At 40.3% G+C, this 18,479-nt stretch overlaps 1 protein-coding gene and 1 non-coding gene across 2 annotated transcripts in view; both read left to right on the forward strand.

Moving 5' to 3' along the window:
* Positions 1 to 18,479, forward strand: part of LOC110383342 (uncharacterized) — a 105,805-nt gene that overhangs the window by 13,548 nt on the left and 73,778 nt on the right. The window lies entirely within an intron of this gene.
* Trnai-aau (transfer RNA isoleucine (anticodon AAU)) lies at positions 3,173 to 3,246 on the forward strand. The gene has a single exon. It is a non-coding gene; the product is annotated as a tRNA-Ile (tRNA).

Genomic DNA, 18,479 nt, shown 5'->3' on the forward strand with positions numbered 1-18,479 from the left:
TATCAACAGTTTTATAATTGGAAAACATGGAGCAATTATGAAAGTTTATATAAGATAAGATTGACTGAAGATTTAATTGGAAACTGCTCAGCTGTTGGTGATGTAATCCGAATAATCTTGATGCTTGAGACGAGGTCAGACGTTTGTCTTCTTAAAACAATTTAAATACGGATAAAACTTCTCTGAGTATTATCACTTAATTAATAAACATGAGTTGGAGTTGGGTGTTAAGTTATTTAATTGGAAGATTGAATTTTGTAAAGAGAATTTAGGCTGCCATTGAACATCTTTGGCAGTCGATATGGGCAGTCAGAAGCCAGTAAGTCTGTCAACTATGTAGTGTTACCTAGGGGTGTTTCGTTGCCCGGTTAACTGAGTTTAGGAAGTCAGATAGGCAGTCGCTCCTTGTAAAACACTGGTACTCAGCTTCATACGGTTAGATTGGAAGCCGACCCCAATATAGTTGGGATAAGGCTAGGCAGAGAATTCAGGTATTTAATATTGAAACTGAAAAATAAAAAAAAAATTGCCTTCTTTTCTTAATTTACCATCTACATTACTTGTTGAATAAATAAATATACATCCAAAAGCTGTGAATCATCATAAAAAATTTGCAGAATGCATATACACATATTGTGTACTGCATGTATAAGTAATTGAGTACCTTCATACTCACAAAGGCGTAGAGTTGTAGAGAAGTTCCTTGAAACTACACGAGTGCGTCTATCTGTTTGAGCCTACAGAAGTTATTCATCAAGAACTATTTATCTAATGGAGATGCCTCGCTCTCAGGACTCTCTGGTGATTGGTAGACCTATGGCTTCAGACTATGACGTTTTACAAGAGTCTGCAAAAGTCACTGACCTCTATATTTACCACTGGACAGGCTGTAGTCAACGTGCTTTTGTGACCGTTTGATAATCGCCATTTTGGCGCTGTTAGACGTAGCGAGTGCCCGTGGTACTAAAATTATTTTACAGTGAACCAAAGAACAAACACTTCTCTCACAGCCATTTGAAATTATACGTCAAAATTAGTTCTGTGGACACTCGCTTAGACGATATTGGCGCTTCAAATGGGCACAAAAAAATTGCTGTCAAACGTACGGAACAGCCGGTCCAGTGTGTAAATATGGAGGTCAGTGGCAAAAGTCCATTTTGAAAAAAGAACTTTATTTAAAAGTCTGATACTCTCTCTGAGCACACAATGGGAAGGGTCACCGATCTTTCTGGTTACGTCATTTAATTTCCAAGAGAAATCCGCCAGAGAACGAATAAACAACCAAATATTTACTACCAATTACTAGAACAAACAGACAACAGCAAAAAACAGTAAAAAATTACAACATTTTTAACCGCTGCGTTCCAATTGTGACGTAACAGACAAAATGGCTACGGATTTTTCATAATTCCCGCGCGAATTTATCCAAATGAGATAATCAAGTTTTGACACGAGCGAATTCGCCGAGCGTAGGTCAAATAAAATAAATATTTTGTATCGAATTCTACTGATATTATTTTGTTATATAATAATGTGGAATTTTTGGGAATTCCGTTTGAATGGTATGTGCTGGAAATGTTGTTATCTGAAATCATATAGGCATATATGAAGCAATTCATGATTGTTACGATTTCCTTGAAGTAAAATACAATGTACAGTTGATTTTAAAACCGTATATTGTCAATAACTTCATAAGCTGCTACGCCGTAGTCGACTGCTACGCAGTGCTACGCGCCTACGCTACGTAGAACGAAACGTGTCGTAAGATTTATGTTCTTGTTATTATTGAAAGAGTGCGTTCTGTGGGAACTATTGTCTGTACCGGAATAAAATATAGTTTATATTACTCGGGAAGAGTGTAGCTTCCCAACAGTGATAGAATTTTTCAAATCGATTCAGTAGTTTCGGAGCCTTTAGGGTACAAACAAACAAAAAATGTTTCCTCTTTATTATATTGAGATAGATGTTTTAATTACAATTATATGCCTCAATTAAAAAGGTATGACAATGTTTAATAGAAAGAAAAGAGGGATATAAAGTTCAGTTAATCTGATAGAAGGAAAATAAGCATCACTACTTAAAAAAGCAATAATGAAAAGCTATTCTTAATCAAACTAAGAGAGCTTCCTTGTTGAAACATCTGTTGAGATATTTGAAGGTGACCCTGAGGCCCCAAACGCATTTATATGGGACAACATCCATCCGCAAGCAAGCATGATAATAATATACCGTGACACAACGCAAAATGTGACGTATGACAAATGACATAAGATTGGTTTTGCTCTGATAAAGTATGTGTTATGTTTGCGATGTCGGGGATGAGATGATTCTGAGCAAACATAAGTGTGATTTAAATGAATTTGTTTTTCCGCATAAAACCGGTTTTATTTCATTCTACTGGCTAGGATCTGGTAGAAGTATTTTTATGATTTTTTATCACACTAAGGAAACAGTCCTTCAGAATTAGTTGATTCAATAGTTGTTGAGATCAAGGAGAATCAAGTAGTTACATGATTATTGTTCAAAATTTAAGATATTGCAATCCAAATCCAAATAAAAAATCACATTTGAGATTCCACCAGGGGTTACAGCCGCTTAAATACTAGCCTATAGTGTTTCTAGATAAATAAACTGAATCCAATACTTAAATTTTTTTATTAATTTGGGCAATACTATTGCGACAGTCGTCCGCTCTTGACCGTGGTAACATAATGCTATAAATTTTTAAACACCCAGCCGACGTTTTCACAGACTATCGATTGCGAGTCTGATTCTAGAGTTTTATTATAGTCTATAACGTCTCTGTTATAAAATATAGACTGCAAACTAAAATTGCAACGTAGACGGTGAATCAATATTGACTGCAAAATAATATCACCATATATTATTTTGCAGTAAATATTAAATTCAAATGAATTTAAATTAAACTACTTTCACAGATTTTATCGCGGTTATATTAATATTATTTAATCACGGCGTTTCGGATCCTCTACAGCATCCATGGTCACAAGCAGACTCAATTCAAATGAATTTTCAGCTTTATTATGCCATATGCCATAGAGCAGAACTTTCTGTTCTTCTTCGTGGTTACTTTTTTGGTCATCAAATTGACTGCAAAGTTATCAGTCGAGTGTCCCAGAACACACTCGGTTATTTCGACAGTAACAGGACCGGCCCATTAGCTCAGTTGGTTAGAGCGTCGTGCTAATAACGCGAAGGTCGCGGGTTCGATCCCCTCATGGGCCACGAAAATTTTTACTTATTATTTCACAAAACTAAAACTATTTGACTGAATCTCAATAATTAAAAGAATCCCAATATTCACTTGATATTTTTAGAAAATAATTTCTTTTGATATATGTAGGTACTTTAAGTTGCAGAGTAATATTCAGAAATAAACTTTCGGTATTTACACATAGTTTCTTGTTTAAATGACTTTTTAAACTATTTTGAACTGCAAACTCTTTAAAGTATTCAAATGAAGTTTTACTTTACTTTTTGAAAGAGTTAGACTAGTTTGGTTAAACTATTTTAAATATTTCATGGCTGAACTTTGACCTCTGAATGAGCCCAGTACATAGTGGGTACATAGTGGGTACATTATTCATCTTTAACTAAGCAATATGGAAATGCATAACAGTTAATTGCACAATTGAGTGCAGCTAACTGCACCGCATACAACATCTGTTGCAAATTACCAAGTTTAATTAAACGATGTGCTCCATAATGTTGCCAGCTTTATTAATAATAACGATCGTGCAATGTTTCAAGGGGAATTTTCTAGTCTAGCAACATAGGTTCGCCATTTTTTTGAAGATTATTTTAAACACGTTTATCTCCAAAACTATGTGATATAAATAATCGGTTTATTGTGTTATTTTTTTAAACCAAAGTAAGATTAAAAGAGTAAATAATGATGGATTATATTATCAATGAATTGTATAGGTAGTTATTGAAGTATGAAGTTTTTTTATCGAATAGGTGGCTGAGCAAAGTGTTTGTGATTGCAGACTTTAAACTTTTTATTGTACCTACGTCTGAAGTTCTGTAGCAATCTCATTGTATCTGACATTTAAGGAGAAACTTTTGTAAAACTATTTTAAAAGTTTGTGATTGATTTACAGGAATTTGACTTCTTTGGACAAGCTGTCTCGTTTTTATATACCTACTCTTCAAAATCATTGTACCTATCTTAAAAAGTACATTTAGTAGAAGTATGTGCTACTCCGTGATATATGTGCCTAAAGTAAGATCCAAAATAAGTTGAACTTAATTAAGACTGCCGCAGGCGAAGGTGTTATGAATTTCCAATTAACTCGTTTCCACGCTAATTAACCAATTAAATATAAACATTAATTTTAAGCGACGTAAGCTCTCATTCGGAAACATTAATGCGTATGATACTTGCAGGAAAATAATGAACATAATTAAAATAAATGTGTATATATTTTAAGAAAGGTCTGAAACCAAACTTTAAAAACTATGCCTCCTTTTGCGTTATAATATTTTTAATCACTAATAATCTTACTCACAGAATTAAAAAAACTGGGGGGTTTCAAATCAAATTAAATAATTTATTTTGCAAACATGGATTGTAAGTTATACGCAGTTGTTACAATACAATATAGGTTATATTTTGCCGTCAATGGGCATGCAAATAATAAAACAATGGGTTTTAATTAATTTATTGAGTGAGTTTGTAGAACGACATAGAAATTCTTTTCTATAAATATAAACCTAAAGGCCCTGAAACTACTTAACCGATGAGATTTTTTCCGCGGTAAAACGGCTAGTATGATGAAAAATCCCCTTCAAAAAAAGCGTGGGTAGCAACAGTATTGACCTCTTGGACTTCTAGTAAATTTCTATTTGCCCCAAATATTTAGCCAACAGGTGGATGTCGCCGAGTCCCAGGTATAATCCCTCACCAACCATTTACGGATCATCCGGGAATAACCATTTAGTTTGCACTCGAGTGAGTAGTAAGCAGCTTAACTTCAATTTTTGATGGGACTTTATTGGCCTAAAGCGAAAGGTCTAGTTTGGTATGACATTGGGTACATAAATAGATTTTAACATCTAAAATTCTAAATTAATGTAACCTCTATAATCCTGAAAAGTTCGTTTATTCGATCGGGCTCATCTCAGAAAAGTAGTTCAAACTGGACGAGTTTCATTAGTCTCATATGAAAATTATTAAAAAAAAATAGAGATGACTTTTTCTATAATATAGAAACCATTCGTTTCTTTTCTATTTTTTGGTATTTAGATGCAAAAATCTTCCCGTTTCGGCCACGTAGACGAGATTGACTAGGACGAGTTGATTTATAATTCTTACAAAAAATACATAGTGGTACCGAATGTTTTGTAGGGAATTTCAAGGAAAATTAGTTAATTAATATTTGTGCTGACAGACAGAACTAAACAATAGTATAAAAATGGCGACATAAACAGAAAACTTACGATACTAGAGAATATCGGAATATATTCTAAGCTCAATAACAAGTTTAGACCATCTTGCTATAACGTTCAGCGTCAATTTCTAAGCTCCCTTTGAAGACAGAATTTAATTTAAGTCTCCACAAATTGGTCTGTCCACGATAATATTCAGTCAATTACAGAAAAACCTTCAAAGACAGCAATTTTAATAGGATTCCAGTTATTTCATATTTATAATTTTGTTTTCGGTTTTAAGGCTGCATTAATATTGGAAGTAATTGATAATGATTACGCTTTTATTTCGAACTTGTTCGGGAAATTAACTGTTAAGGCCAAACTCCACGAAAGCGTATAAGTTTTTATAAAACATATGATACATTGATTGTTATCCATACATCCTGTCCTCAAAATAAATACGCTGTGTTAAATATTCGGAAATCTACAGGTTGTTAAAAAATTCTTCCGCTCTGGCTGAAGTGTGAGTCTAAAAATATACAAAAACATTTAATTTTAGCTGTTCGTAGCTTGAAAATATCAGATATTATATTGCCATTAACTACAATTCAAATAATTATAATTCAAAAAGTTCTGCCATCTTCATACTCGTACCGTACTTACGTACGTACCTACACAACTTAAGTAGATTATTTTTCCGACCCAAATATCGACCAATAGAATTGCACCATTCGACGTCACGTGGTACAACCTACATGGTATTATACTGATAATTTTTTTTGAATATTTTCTCTGGTCGTTGCTACGTCAAACTGACAGGTTGTGGCCGACATTTGGGACGGAAAAATAATCACGAGCTTCAAAATTATCGGGCATTTCCCTCAGGTTCCCTGCAAACAAATAAAGTCGTCAAGTTTTCAGGAAATCACTCGCGCTTCGCGCTCGTTATTTTTTAACCTGAAAAACTTGACTCCTTCATTTGTTTGCAACGAACCTATCGGAAAATACCCGATAATTTTGAAGCTCTTGTGGTATTATAAGTGATAATTCTTGCATAACTAGCAATTAGTTACCTAACTATGTAACTTACTCTAGAAGCTCGTCGTAACTAATAGTCAAACATTCCTGTGAACCGATCTATCTAGCTGGTGTAAACAAGCAATACTTCCTGTGGTTATTGTCCTACAAACTTGCTGGTAAACAATGGGTAACTGACCGGAATTTATAATAAGTATCTTCTTCGCAATTTTCTACGTGTTAAAGAATGTGGTGTAGGAAGAAAGTGTTGCTATAAAATGCTGTGGCAAGCGATATTAAGTTGGTAACCCTTAAGTCATAAGATGTGCAGTAGACTATATTTTATTCCTTAACGGTTTACAGACCAGACAAATATGCTGTGTGAAGGGGAAGCTAATAGACTAACGTTTTTTTTAATGTAACTATGAAGAAGTAGAGTGAAGTATAGATATATTTTCCTCCGGGGCTGCGGGATTGTCCAAAAGAGTTAAAGCGGCCCTGTTACATAAAGGACTACGAAGGAACACGATGGATGGAGACCAGACAAAAACAAAATAACATTGTACTAGCTAGAAAAAAGCTTCGCAAATGTTGTCAACAATAAAATCGGGAGTTTTGCATCCGACATTCCAGAAACCAGAAATTACTGAAATTCTCAATGCTTCCTAAATAGTCAAAAAGAATTCAAGCGGAAAGCTATGTGGAATGCGAATGGCAATATGTGAGGCATTTCCCGCAAACAAGGATCAAATAAAATTCTGCAATTAAAATTAGCTTTAGGACCAAAACCAAAATCATTTTGAGTATTTTGTGGGTTCAACGATTTCATAGCTCAATAATCACAATATACATCTAATTGAATAATTTTTTACTAGCTACTGTCATTTGAAAATTTTTGTCAGTCAGAAGATAAGTAAGTCTAAAGCTGGGTACTCACTTAGAAGTGTAGCACGTAATGTATCAGATACGGTATCAACCTGCAAGTGGGTACGGCTCGTCCACGGTCCTCACGAACACACTGCGAGCCGCCTTTGTGTTCGCAGTGAAACCGCCACTCGGCGGGTCACTGCGAGCTTACAGCGCTCCACGCTCGAGCGGCTTGCAGCGGGCTCGTGCCTACGTACTCACTTGATACCGTATCTGATACGTTACGTGCTACACTGCTAAGTGAGTACCCAGCTTAACAACCACTCTTAGTAAGGGTATTTGGTTGTCCAGGAAACTGGGTTGAGGAGATAAGATAGGCAGTCGCTCCTTGTACAAAACTGGTATTCAGCAGCATCCGGTTAGACTGGAAGCCAACCTAAACATAATTGTGAAAAGACTAAGGCAGGTAAGACTGGTTGTCAGGCTTACTGGCTTCTCACTGCCCGTTACGACTGTTACAGATGTTCAAATGACCTTCAGTTTATCGTGCCCTCCGAAACACAAGTACCACAATATTCTTCTAAAAACTGAAGTGATCAAATTATTTAATATAGGTATACTTTCGTAAGACTAACGTATATAACAGGATAAATGAAACCATTGTTGAAGCATTTTACAAACATTTTAATACGAAATAATATTTAATTATATTAATTGTAAGTTAAAACGGTGTATTTTGTATTATAAGTTTATCCATATTTTTGCTGGTTTGGCTTGTTGGTAACATATGAATCCGTTTTAACTAATGTTTCTTCAACGGACATTCGTAACTCTCCGTCACGTTTTTATACCTGAAAAAGTGAAGTCATATTATTTTAATACTTATTAGTTCTTATACTTTCTATAGATATTTTTTTTATTATTTGACGATTTAGATGACTCTTTATTTCTGATTGGCGTTTTATCACTCATCATCATCATCTTCCGAGCCTTTTCCCAATCATGTTGGGGTCGGCTTCCAGTCTAACCGGATTCAGCTGAGTACCAGTGCTTTACATGAAGCGTTTTATCACTTTTCCTTCTTAATTTTATACGCCACGCCTGCGTAAAAAAATACGAACTGAAAAGATAACTTGAATGACATGATAACACAGTTCGGTTACCTACGCTAGCGCTTCGAAGAAAACCTCTTTTTGGCTCTTGATTATCTCTTTTAGCTAGCTACCTGCTACCTAAAACCCAACTACGATTTTTCAACTTGTTTCGGCCTTTAAATCCGTTATTTTTCACCAGCATCAGTCCGTCGCCTCCATTAAATCTACATACAATAATAAATGTTATTTGCTAATACTCACAGTTCACAAGTTATGCATATTTTTAACGCTTCGACGAAGAAAGTATCGTCTGGGCACTGGTTTTTCGGTAGATCGATTATATACCCCCTTTTGAGCCGCATAAGAACCGTAGTATCTGGTTGATCAGCTTCTGAATGATCCAGGGGTTGCGTGTTCCCCAACGTAAGCAGCAAGGCGCTGAACAAAGCGAAAATCGTGAGGGAATTCATGGTGAGACGTGCGGACTCCTTGGTGATTGCGACTGCACTGTGCCGTACTAAATTTCAGCTCTAATTTATATGTGTGCACACACTACCTACTACCTAAATCTACGTGACTACTTCATTAAGGAAAATAGGTACTGTGGATAATGTTTTCAAGAAAATACGAAATTAAATATTTTTTCGAGTAATCGAGGGCAAAGCTCAAATATTGTACAAACGTATCAAGTCATCGTCGTGATCGAATCCGAAATGAGGAGATCCGTAGACGTAAAGTCACCGATATAGCCCACCGGATTAGCAAGTTGAAGTGGCAATGGGCTGGCCATATTGCTCGCAGAGCGGATGGCCGATGGGGTCGAAAGATGCTGAAGTGGAGACCATGGACTAGCAAGCGCAGCGTAGGACGTCCACCAACAAGGTGGACAGACGACTTTATAAAGGTCGCCGGAAGACGCTGGATGCAGGTCGCCTCCAATAGGTTTCTGTGGAGATCTAAGGGGGAGGCCTATGTTCAGCAGTGGACATCCTATGGCCGAGATGATGGTGACGTATCAAGTCAAAATCAGACATGTAGATGTATCTTTGAGGGCACTGTGAAACATTGAAGGCTTGGAGCTGATTTGATTATGGACACCACAGAGAGTCGAGGGAACTCCAGAATAGCATGTTGCAACTACCACGTGTTTGGGCTTATTTTATTCGAGGTGATGGGAATTCACTACCAACTTGTGTCATAGAAGCCATTCATCACAGAATTGCGGGAATGTAATGTTTTGCTAATTGAGTGGTTTAATTACCTAACATTTCTGAGCCTTGCCATAAGTTTTATTTGGTCCCATTCAGTGTTTTATGAAGTCTATTTTTTTTTTGTAGAGTCCTTTTTAATTTTATTTCATAAAAAATATCATTATGCCCTAACCCATACCGGTAGAAAGTCTTTTTCAACATGAATATAAAAAAAAAACATTTTACAAAAACAAAAAAACAACTTTTAAACACATTAAAAAGCAACAAGAAAACAAGAAGTAAACAAAGAAGGTTAGGCGCATCGGTCTAGAATGCGTTGCCTAGAGGCCTCCAGCTTTTTAGTGGCTTTTTTGAAGTTCTTCCTTTTTTTGGACTTGACCTTTTATTTATGTAAATTAATTTACTAAACTTAAATGTAAATTAAATGATTTTATTTCGCACAAAGATTGAGCATTGCCATCCAACATGGCAATGCCGCCAGCCTTTTGAGTACATTACCTAGTGACAGCGACGAGGAGCAGTTTTTTTGGTGCTTTTTATTAGTTTTAAGTTGTATATAGTAAATGTGTGTATATTTATTTACGTTTAAAATAATGTGAAACTATAATAACTTGAAGTTGGTATAAAAAAATGGACGTGACATTTGTGTAATATTAGGTACCAAAAAAATATTTGATTTCGTATTTTCTTGAAAATATTATTCACAGTACCTATTTTCCTTAATGAAGCAGTCACGTAGACTTAAGTAGTAATGTGTGCACACATATAAATTCGAGCTGAAATTTAGTATGGCACAGTGCAGTCGCGATCACCAAGGAGTCAGCTCGTCTCACCATGAATTCCTTCACGATTTTCGCGTTGTTCGGCGCCTTGCTGCTTACGTTGGGGAACACGCAACCCCTGGATCATTCAGTAGCTGATCAACCAGATACTACGGTTTTTACGCGGCTCAAAAGGCAGGCTATAATTAGTCGGTTGGAAAACCCGTGCGAAGACAATACTTTCTTCAACGAACAGTTTAAAAGGTGCATAACTTGTGAACAGTGAGTATTAGCAAATAACATATTATTATTGTATGTAGATTTAATGGAGGAGAAGAACTGAAGCTAGTGAAAAATAACGGATTTAAAAGGCCGAAAATCGTAGTTTCGATACCTGCCAGCTAAAAAAGATAATCAAGGGCCAAAAAGAGGTTTTCTTTAAGAGCTACCGTTGGTAACATGCGATCCCCACATAACCTCACCGTCTCCCTGGGCGGTGTGTGTATGCATCAGGCGGGGCGGCGGGTTGTTCAAAAGAGTTACCCTGGCCCTGGTACATAAGAGGCCTACGACGGAACACGACGGTTTTTAGTCAGGAAGAGTCTGACACTCCCTCACCGCTGCTAACCCACAGCGGGAGGAGGGCATTTGAAGATTTGTAGCGTCGCTAAAAAAAAAAGCCTAACTGTCCCTATACTAATATTATAAAGCTGAAGAGTTTGTTTGTTTGAACGCGCTAATCTCAGGAACTACTGGTCCCATTTGAAAAATTCTTTCAGTGTTAGATACCCCATTTATCGAGGAAGGCTATAGGCTACTTTTTATCTGAGTTCGTGCAGAGGTTTCCACGGGATGCGGATGAAACCGCTGGCAGAAGCTAATTCCATTATAATGAAACAGTGCTTATAATTCAAAATTTAAAAAAATATCTAGGGAGTGTATAAAAACTATAGTAAATTAATATTACTTCTACTTTTTCAGGTATCAAATAATTACGGACAATCAAGAACCCTGTCCGTTGAAGAAAGTTTAGTTGAAAAATTGATGCGGATTTATATGTTACCAACAAGCTGAACCAGCGAAAACATGTGTATATAAGCTTATCTAGACACACGGCAGTGTGTCCGCCAAGTTCGAGCAAAAAAGGCGACACGCCGGCCGTGGGTTATATTACACGAACCATTTCGGGCCAAATTCGACCCCCCTGTAACTCAAAATCTATTTTATTTACGCATATCAAATTTCTAGTATCTGTTGAGACCCCCTCACTTATCTAAAATACAAAATTTCATTAATATACCTATTGTAGGTCTTGAGATATTGACGTCAGAAAATCGCTATTTTTACTATACACTCACTGACTGATTCACTTATTCACTGATTCACTTATTCACTGACACACTCATCAAAAACCTAGACCACTTCCAATGGTCGTATTGACTTGAAATTTGGCATGGAGGTAGGTCTTCATGTCAAGGTAAAGGGAAAAATCTGAAAATGGCCAAGTGTGAGTCGGTTTCAAAATAATGAAGGTGTTTTATACCCGGTGTAAATTTATACCCCTAAGGAACTAAAACGAACTAAATTTATCTATATTTATATAATATATCTTCGAATGGTACAAAGGTTTGTATTTAGTCAAAGTAAAGTAAAAATCTGAAAACGGCCAAGTGTGAATCACTTTCGAAAATAACGAATGTGTAACTTTGATCCACGAACATAATATATGATAACATGTCATGTCAGTCAGTTGGTAAATCTAGTCATAGTTAATCTAGTTCATTTCTTTGTAAGAAACATAGTGCATATTAAAAAATCTAAAAGATAGTATAAATGAGACATTTCTTTAACTAACTTCATCATAAGAAAAAAATAAAATAAACAACCTTACAAAAATAAATGAAATCCCACCCAAAACAAAAATGTGAGAGACTGCCAAGTTCGATAATATGGGAATGCTTCGCCTATAAAAGAAGTGAGATCTGAATAAGTACCAACTTCCATACACATACCTCAGTTAAGAAAAGTTACTTTTTAATGTTGATTACTTGGCAAGTTTTAATAGAAAATTAAATACTTGATTCATTGCGTTTAGTAGGTTTATAACAAGGTGTATGAAAACTTGCCAAGTAACATCATTAAAAAGTAACTATTTTTAACTGAGGTATGTGTATGGAACTTGGTACTTATTCAGATCTCACTTCTTTTATAGGCGAAGCATTCCCATATTATCGAACTTGGCAGTCTTTCACATTTTTGTTTTGGGTGGTAATACAAATTACACCGTTGTAACTTGCAATTATGATAATTAGATATGATTTCGTATTAAAATGTATGTAATGCTTCAACAATGGTTTTATTTATCCTGTTATAAACATCAGTCTTACGAAAGTATACGTATATTTAATAATTTTATCAATTCAGTGTTTAGAAGAACATTGTTTCGGAGGGCACGATTAACTGAAGGTCATTTGAACATCCGTAACAGTCGTTAGGGACAGTCAGAAGCCAGTAAGCCTGACAACCAGTCTTACTTGGATAACTGGGTTGAGGAAGCTAGGTAGGCAGTCGAATCTACCGAATTCCTCGAGAAAACATGTTCAAACTGTCAGTCTCTCAGTCATTTGCAAGGTGGACTGAGAAATTACCTGTGTCCCTGAGTACTCCCCCCCAATTTTTTTTGCTGTTGCTTCCCTACTTCATGTAACCACCTCTCGCCACTGATAACTATGGGAACTATGGCACCTGCTGATAAAAATGTATTGCATACATGTAAAAATGGAGGCTTGCCAGCTTACTTACTTTCCCCCCGGGAATGATTTACTGATTTTAACGCAGATCACTCGCTCCCTTCCCTCCGAGCAGGCTACTAACCCTGCTCTAGCCACTCCAGTCTGAACAGCAAGCCAATTTGTTTCAATGAAGGCAAGCCAGAGGCGGGAGACCTATCCCCCGTCATGCTTTATTCTGGACGGCGGCCGGAGGAGGGAGACAGTATACTCTTCCTGGAGCACTCGGTATATATAGCCCCGTGGGGTCGCTACTCCCCGTCATTCGCCTCAGATGTCCTGCGGGGCTTATTATTCTGTTGCAGTGCTATGACGCTGAAGGTGCAAAACTGCTCAACACACTGCCACCGACTAGGAGACTTGGTGACCATAAATTCATTTGCTGTGCTGTGTGTGTGTGACTTTTAATTACTAAACTATTTACAACCCAGACAAATAAGTTGTACCTAATACGTTGTACTATTTCTGTCTTTTTTACCTCAAAGTAAATCAGCCAGCTGCGCAGAACATAATTGACATAGTGCACAAGCATTTGCTCAGGCGGAGCCTGGGAGCTTTGGGCATGTTATCCAACATTCCAGTAATTCCTGAAATTCTCAATGCTTCCTAAATAGTCAAAAAGAACTCATGAATTCAAGAATTCAAAGCTATGCGGAATGCGGATGGCAAATATGTGGGATACTTTCCGTAAACAAGAGTCAAATAAAACTCTGTAATTAAAATTGGCTTTAGGACAAAAAAAACAAACGATTAAATGTGGGCTCTTCGCTTTGAAAGGTCTTATATCATAATGTTTTACCTGACATTTGAACATCTTTGGCAGTCAGAACCCAGTAAGTCTGTCAACCAGTCTTAGGGTGCTTACATAAAGAAACAGGTTGCCGGTACAAACAAACCTGTACGGGTAGGTACCGATCAGTGCATCCAGTCGGACTGGAAACAGACCCCAACATATTGCACAATATTTGCAAGATAAATTATGATCCTTAGCGTTGGAATCGCATATTTCATTATAAGGCTTCTTATAGATAAGCTGATAATTAAATTGATGCTTGATGGAAACCTTTAAAGTTTAAGCTTTTCTAATATAATCGATAATTACCAGTGTATATAGTTTAGGCTTGGGTAAGGAATAGTAAGGATAATGTCAAATGCGTTGTGGCTTTTTAGAGTTCCCACACACGGCAAACTTTCAGCCGTCCGATAGTTGAATCGGACCCACAAACGTACGCACGCACAATGTACCTACAGGAATGGTAGCTCGCATTACCACGATCAGTATCCAGCCAGTATCAAACTGAGTAAGGCTCACCGACAACATAAACGATGTTAGACTGGAAGCCAACTCCAACATAGTTGCTACTGAGATACTGTGGTTTACAAAGAGCGACTGCCTATCTAACGTCCTCAACCCAGTTACCCAGGTAAGACTGGTTGTCAGACTTTCTGGCTTCTGACTACGGACAGCCGGGTAATTCAGTTTATTGTGCCCTTCGAAGCACGGATACGGTATGACAACGTTCTTCTAATAACTGAATTTGCGGCGGTTACACTCGACGGCGGCGATAACTCACGAAACACTGAGTGGACTGTATGGATTAGAGTTATACGCGAATGTATTGCCACAGGGACTTGTTTAAATAATAAACGAATGCGACACTTTTACACGGCTTTTATTTATCACCACAATTGTTATCACTGGTTTACATTAAGTTTACTCTTTAGTTTACACGACTTTATTAGGTTACACACGATTGTAAACACTACGAGATTTATCACAGCAAAGTTATAACGATTTAAAACACAATAGTTTGAACACAATAGAGTTTAGCACAATAGAGATTTAAACACAATGAAGTTACAAGTTTTAAGCACAAAGAAGTTAGGGTATAAGTTTTAACACTAAGTTAGGTCACAAGTTTAACACTATTAGGTCATAAGTTTAACACAGTTTTATAATACAGTTTACACAGTTTTTATAACACAATTTACACGATTTTATAGAACACAATTATTAGCACATAGATTTAGAACAATTTTAAGAGTTTTAGGGCATAGGTTTTACCCTAGTACTTTCACTATTTTCACTGAGCACTGGTTATAACGAGCATTACTTGCTTACTGTGGGTCGACTACAATTTCTTTGAAAAATGACTCTATCTTTATACAATATTCTAAGGTCTCAAGTCGTAGGGGTACCGGACGGGTTACAATTTACGTTGACCAATTAGCTAAAATTTTACGACTTACGCCTGACCTTTTTTAGTCCCGCTACTCGACACGAGGGGGCTCTTTGATTAAACTAAGCATGCTCATTGGTGAAAGTTATGGAAAAATACTGATGACCGTTATCTTTTTACGCACACATGTAAGCTTTCTTATCTATTGCGCAATGATTATTGCTATTGCATCAGCCAGATATTATTACTAAAAACCGTTACATTCAAAATCTTATTACGTAACAATCAAGTTAGTCACAACATAAACACATATTAAACAAAGCTTATCTGGCTATCAATAGTATCAGTAATAGCAGGTTTCAGCATGCATGTTATGCAGATTCATTTGGTTTAACAACAATCGATTACCTCATAACATTCCTAAATTAAGTACACATATTATATACATCTAGCCTATATCTACTGCAGGCTCGGCGTCCGCAACAGCTCTCCCCCCGGCGCAGCACGCGTAGCCTCCTCCTTCACGAGGACGACGAGCTTGCTGACTGGGCGCCGGAAGACTCCCGTTCGTGGCCGCACCTCGGCGACTCTGATGCCGCCGTCAGGTCCAGGATGTGTGCGCTCGACGATCCCCATCGGCCAGACGTTACGCGGCAGCGTCCCGTCGGCGATGAGAACCACGTCGCCGGTCTGCAGTGGTCGCTCGTTGTTCTGGGGCTCGCCTCGGGGCGCGAGCAAGGGTAGATACTCGCGCACCCAGCGTGCCCAGAACCGGTCAGCGAGCGCTTGAGCGGCCCGCCAGGTTCTGCGGTCCGCCTCGTCGCATGGGCCCGTAGTGGGCAGGCCCGTTGATGAGCCCAACAGGAAGTGGTTGGGGGTGAGCGCCTCGGGGTCGAGGGGATTCACGCTCACGTGAGTCAGGGGGCGCGCGTTGACTGCGAACTCTGCCTCAGTCAGCAGGGTCAGCAGGACTTCTTCGGAGGGCGCCCTCTCGTGGAGCGTGGTGCCGAGAGCCGACTTGACGGTTCGCACCATCCTCTCCCAGGCGCCTCCCTGGTTCGGCGCGCCAGGCGGTATGAACCGCCACTCCATCTTGGCCGCCAGCCCTACTTCTTTCAGGGCCGGCAACCACTCGTTGTATGCCGCTCGAAGCTCGGCGTCGGCACCTCTGAAGTTGGTGCCGTTGTCGGAGTACATGATGCTCGGCCATCCCCTGCGCGCAGCCATGCGGCGCAGCGCCATGATGGCAGAGTCCGTTGACAGGGAAGCCACCAGCTCAAGGTGGACAGCGCGACACGTCAGGCACGTGAAGAGCGCGCCCCACCTCTTCTCTCGGCGACGGCCCACCTTGACGTTCATGGGCCCGAAGTAGTCCACCCCGCAATTGGTGAACGGGCGGTGGAACGGGTCCAGGCGGGCTCGGGGCAGGTCGCCTGTAGCTGGCGGCCGGGGCACGGCGCGTCTGCGCCGGCAGAAGGCGCAGCTGGCCTCGACGGCGCGCACGGTAGGGCGCAGTCGCAGCACCCAGTAGCGCTGCCGCAGGTCGTTTGTCACGCGCTCCCTGTTGGCGTGACCCGCAGCACAATGCTCCTTCTGTACTAAAAGTTTAGTTAGTGGGTGACGGCCGTCCAGTATGACTGGCCGTTTGGTTTCAGCTGGTGCAGTAGCCGCCTCGATGCGGCCTCGCACCCGGAGTAGCCCGTCCTCCATGACGGGATCCAGCTTGTACAGCCGGCTCGTCCGTGGCAGGGGACGCGCCGACTGCATGCGCGCCATCTCGTCTGCGAAGCTCTCTTCCTGGGAGCGTCGCAGCAGCTCCTTCTCCGCCCGTTCAATGTGGCGGAGCTCGAGCGTAGTGGCGGCGCGCCGACACTTGTCAACGAACAAGAGCGCCCTCGCCGTGGCCCTCACCAGCACGTTGTAGCGGGAGAAGCGGGCTGGGTTAGGCAGCCAGCTTGCAGGGGCCTCGGCGACGTGCAGCGTCTCGTGCTCGTCGTCATCTTCGGGGCTGGCTCGGCAAGGCCAGCAGTGCTCGCCGCTCTGGAGGAAACTCGGACCCTGAAACCATCTATCACTCGCACCTATCGCAACTGACGCACCAGTTAAACGTGTGGCGTCATCCGCCACGTTAAGTTGCGTTGGAAGCCAACGCCATTCTTCCTTTGAAGTTAGCTCGGCGATCTCGCCGAGGCGATGCGCGACGAAGGGCGTGTATCGCCGCGCGTCGTGCTGTATCCAGTGCACGACTGTGGTTGAGTCCGTCCAGTAGACGGTTCTTGTTATGTTAAGCCGATGCTCTTTTCTTATAGCTTCGGCTAGCCTGGCCCCTATGACCGCGGCTTGCAGCTCCAAGCGCGGTATGGTCTGCGCCTTCCGCGGCGCCACCTTGGCCTTGGCAGCGACCAGCACGATGTCTGCGGCGCCGTCCTTGTTCGGCATCCGCCAGTACGCCACAGCAGCGTATGCCTGCTCGCTGGCGTCGCACAGCACATGCAGTTCACGCTCTTCATGGTGGGTTGTCTCGTAGCACCTGGGCAGCTTTAAATCGGTTAGGTTTGACAGTTGCGACAACCATTCCGAGAACTGTTCATTGTCCTCTTGTGGAATGGAGTCGTCCCAAGACATTTGGAGCCTCCATAGGTTTTGAAGGATAATCTTCGCCCTTACTGTGTAGTGACTTAGAAGCCCAAGCGGGTCATAGATTGACATGACTGCGCTCAAAGCCTCTCTCTTCGTTGGTGCGCGCTTTCGGTTGCGCACCTCGGCTGGCACGCGGTTCATTGCAGTGTTGAACCCGAGCTCGTCACGTTCAGCGCTCCAGTATAGGCCTAATATCTTGCTGGCAGGTAACTCACCACCCAGTTGTGTAGGTGCAGTAGTGTGCAGCTCTGAAGGCACGCTGCGCAGAACTCCTGGATCGTTGGAGCTCCATCCTCGCAGCGTGAACCCGGCGACGGCGTGTACTTTCTGTAACTCTTGTACTGCAGTGTGTGCCTCGTCGGCGTTATCATAACTTACCACCAAATCGTCCATGTAATGATGGCGTGTGATGGCGTCTAGTGCCAGCGGGCACTCCTTGCCATGCAGCTCAGCGTTGTGGTTGCGCACATAATGCGCCATGAATGGAGAGCTCGCCGCACCGAATATCATACTTGTCATCTTGTAT

The sequence above is a fragment of the Helicoverpa armigera genome, chromosome 8 (assembly GCF_030705265.1).
Source record: "Helicoverpa armigera isolate CAAS_96S chromosome 8, ASM3070526v1, whole genome shotgun sequence".
NCBI classification, from domain to species: Eukaryota; Metazoa; Arthropoda; class Insecta; order Lepidoptera; family Noctuidae; genus Helicoverpa; species Helicoverpa armigera.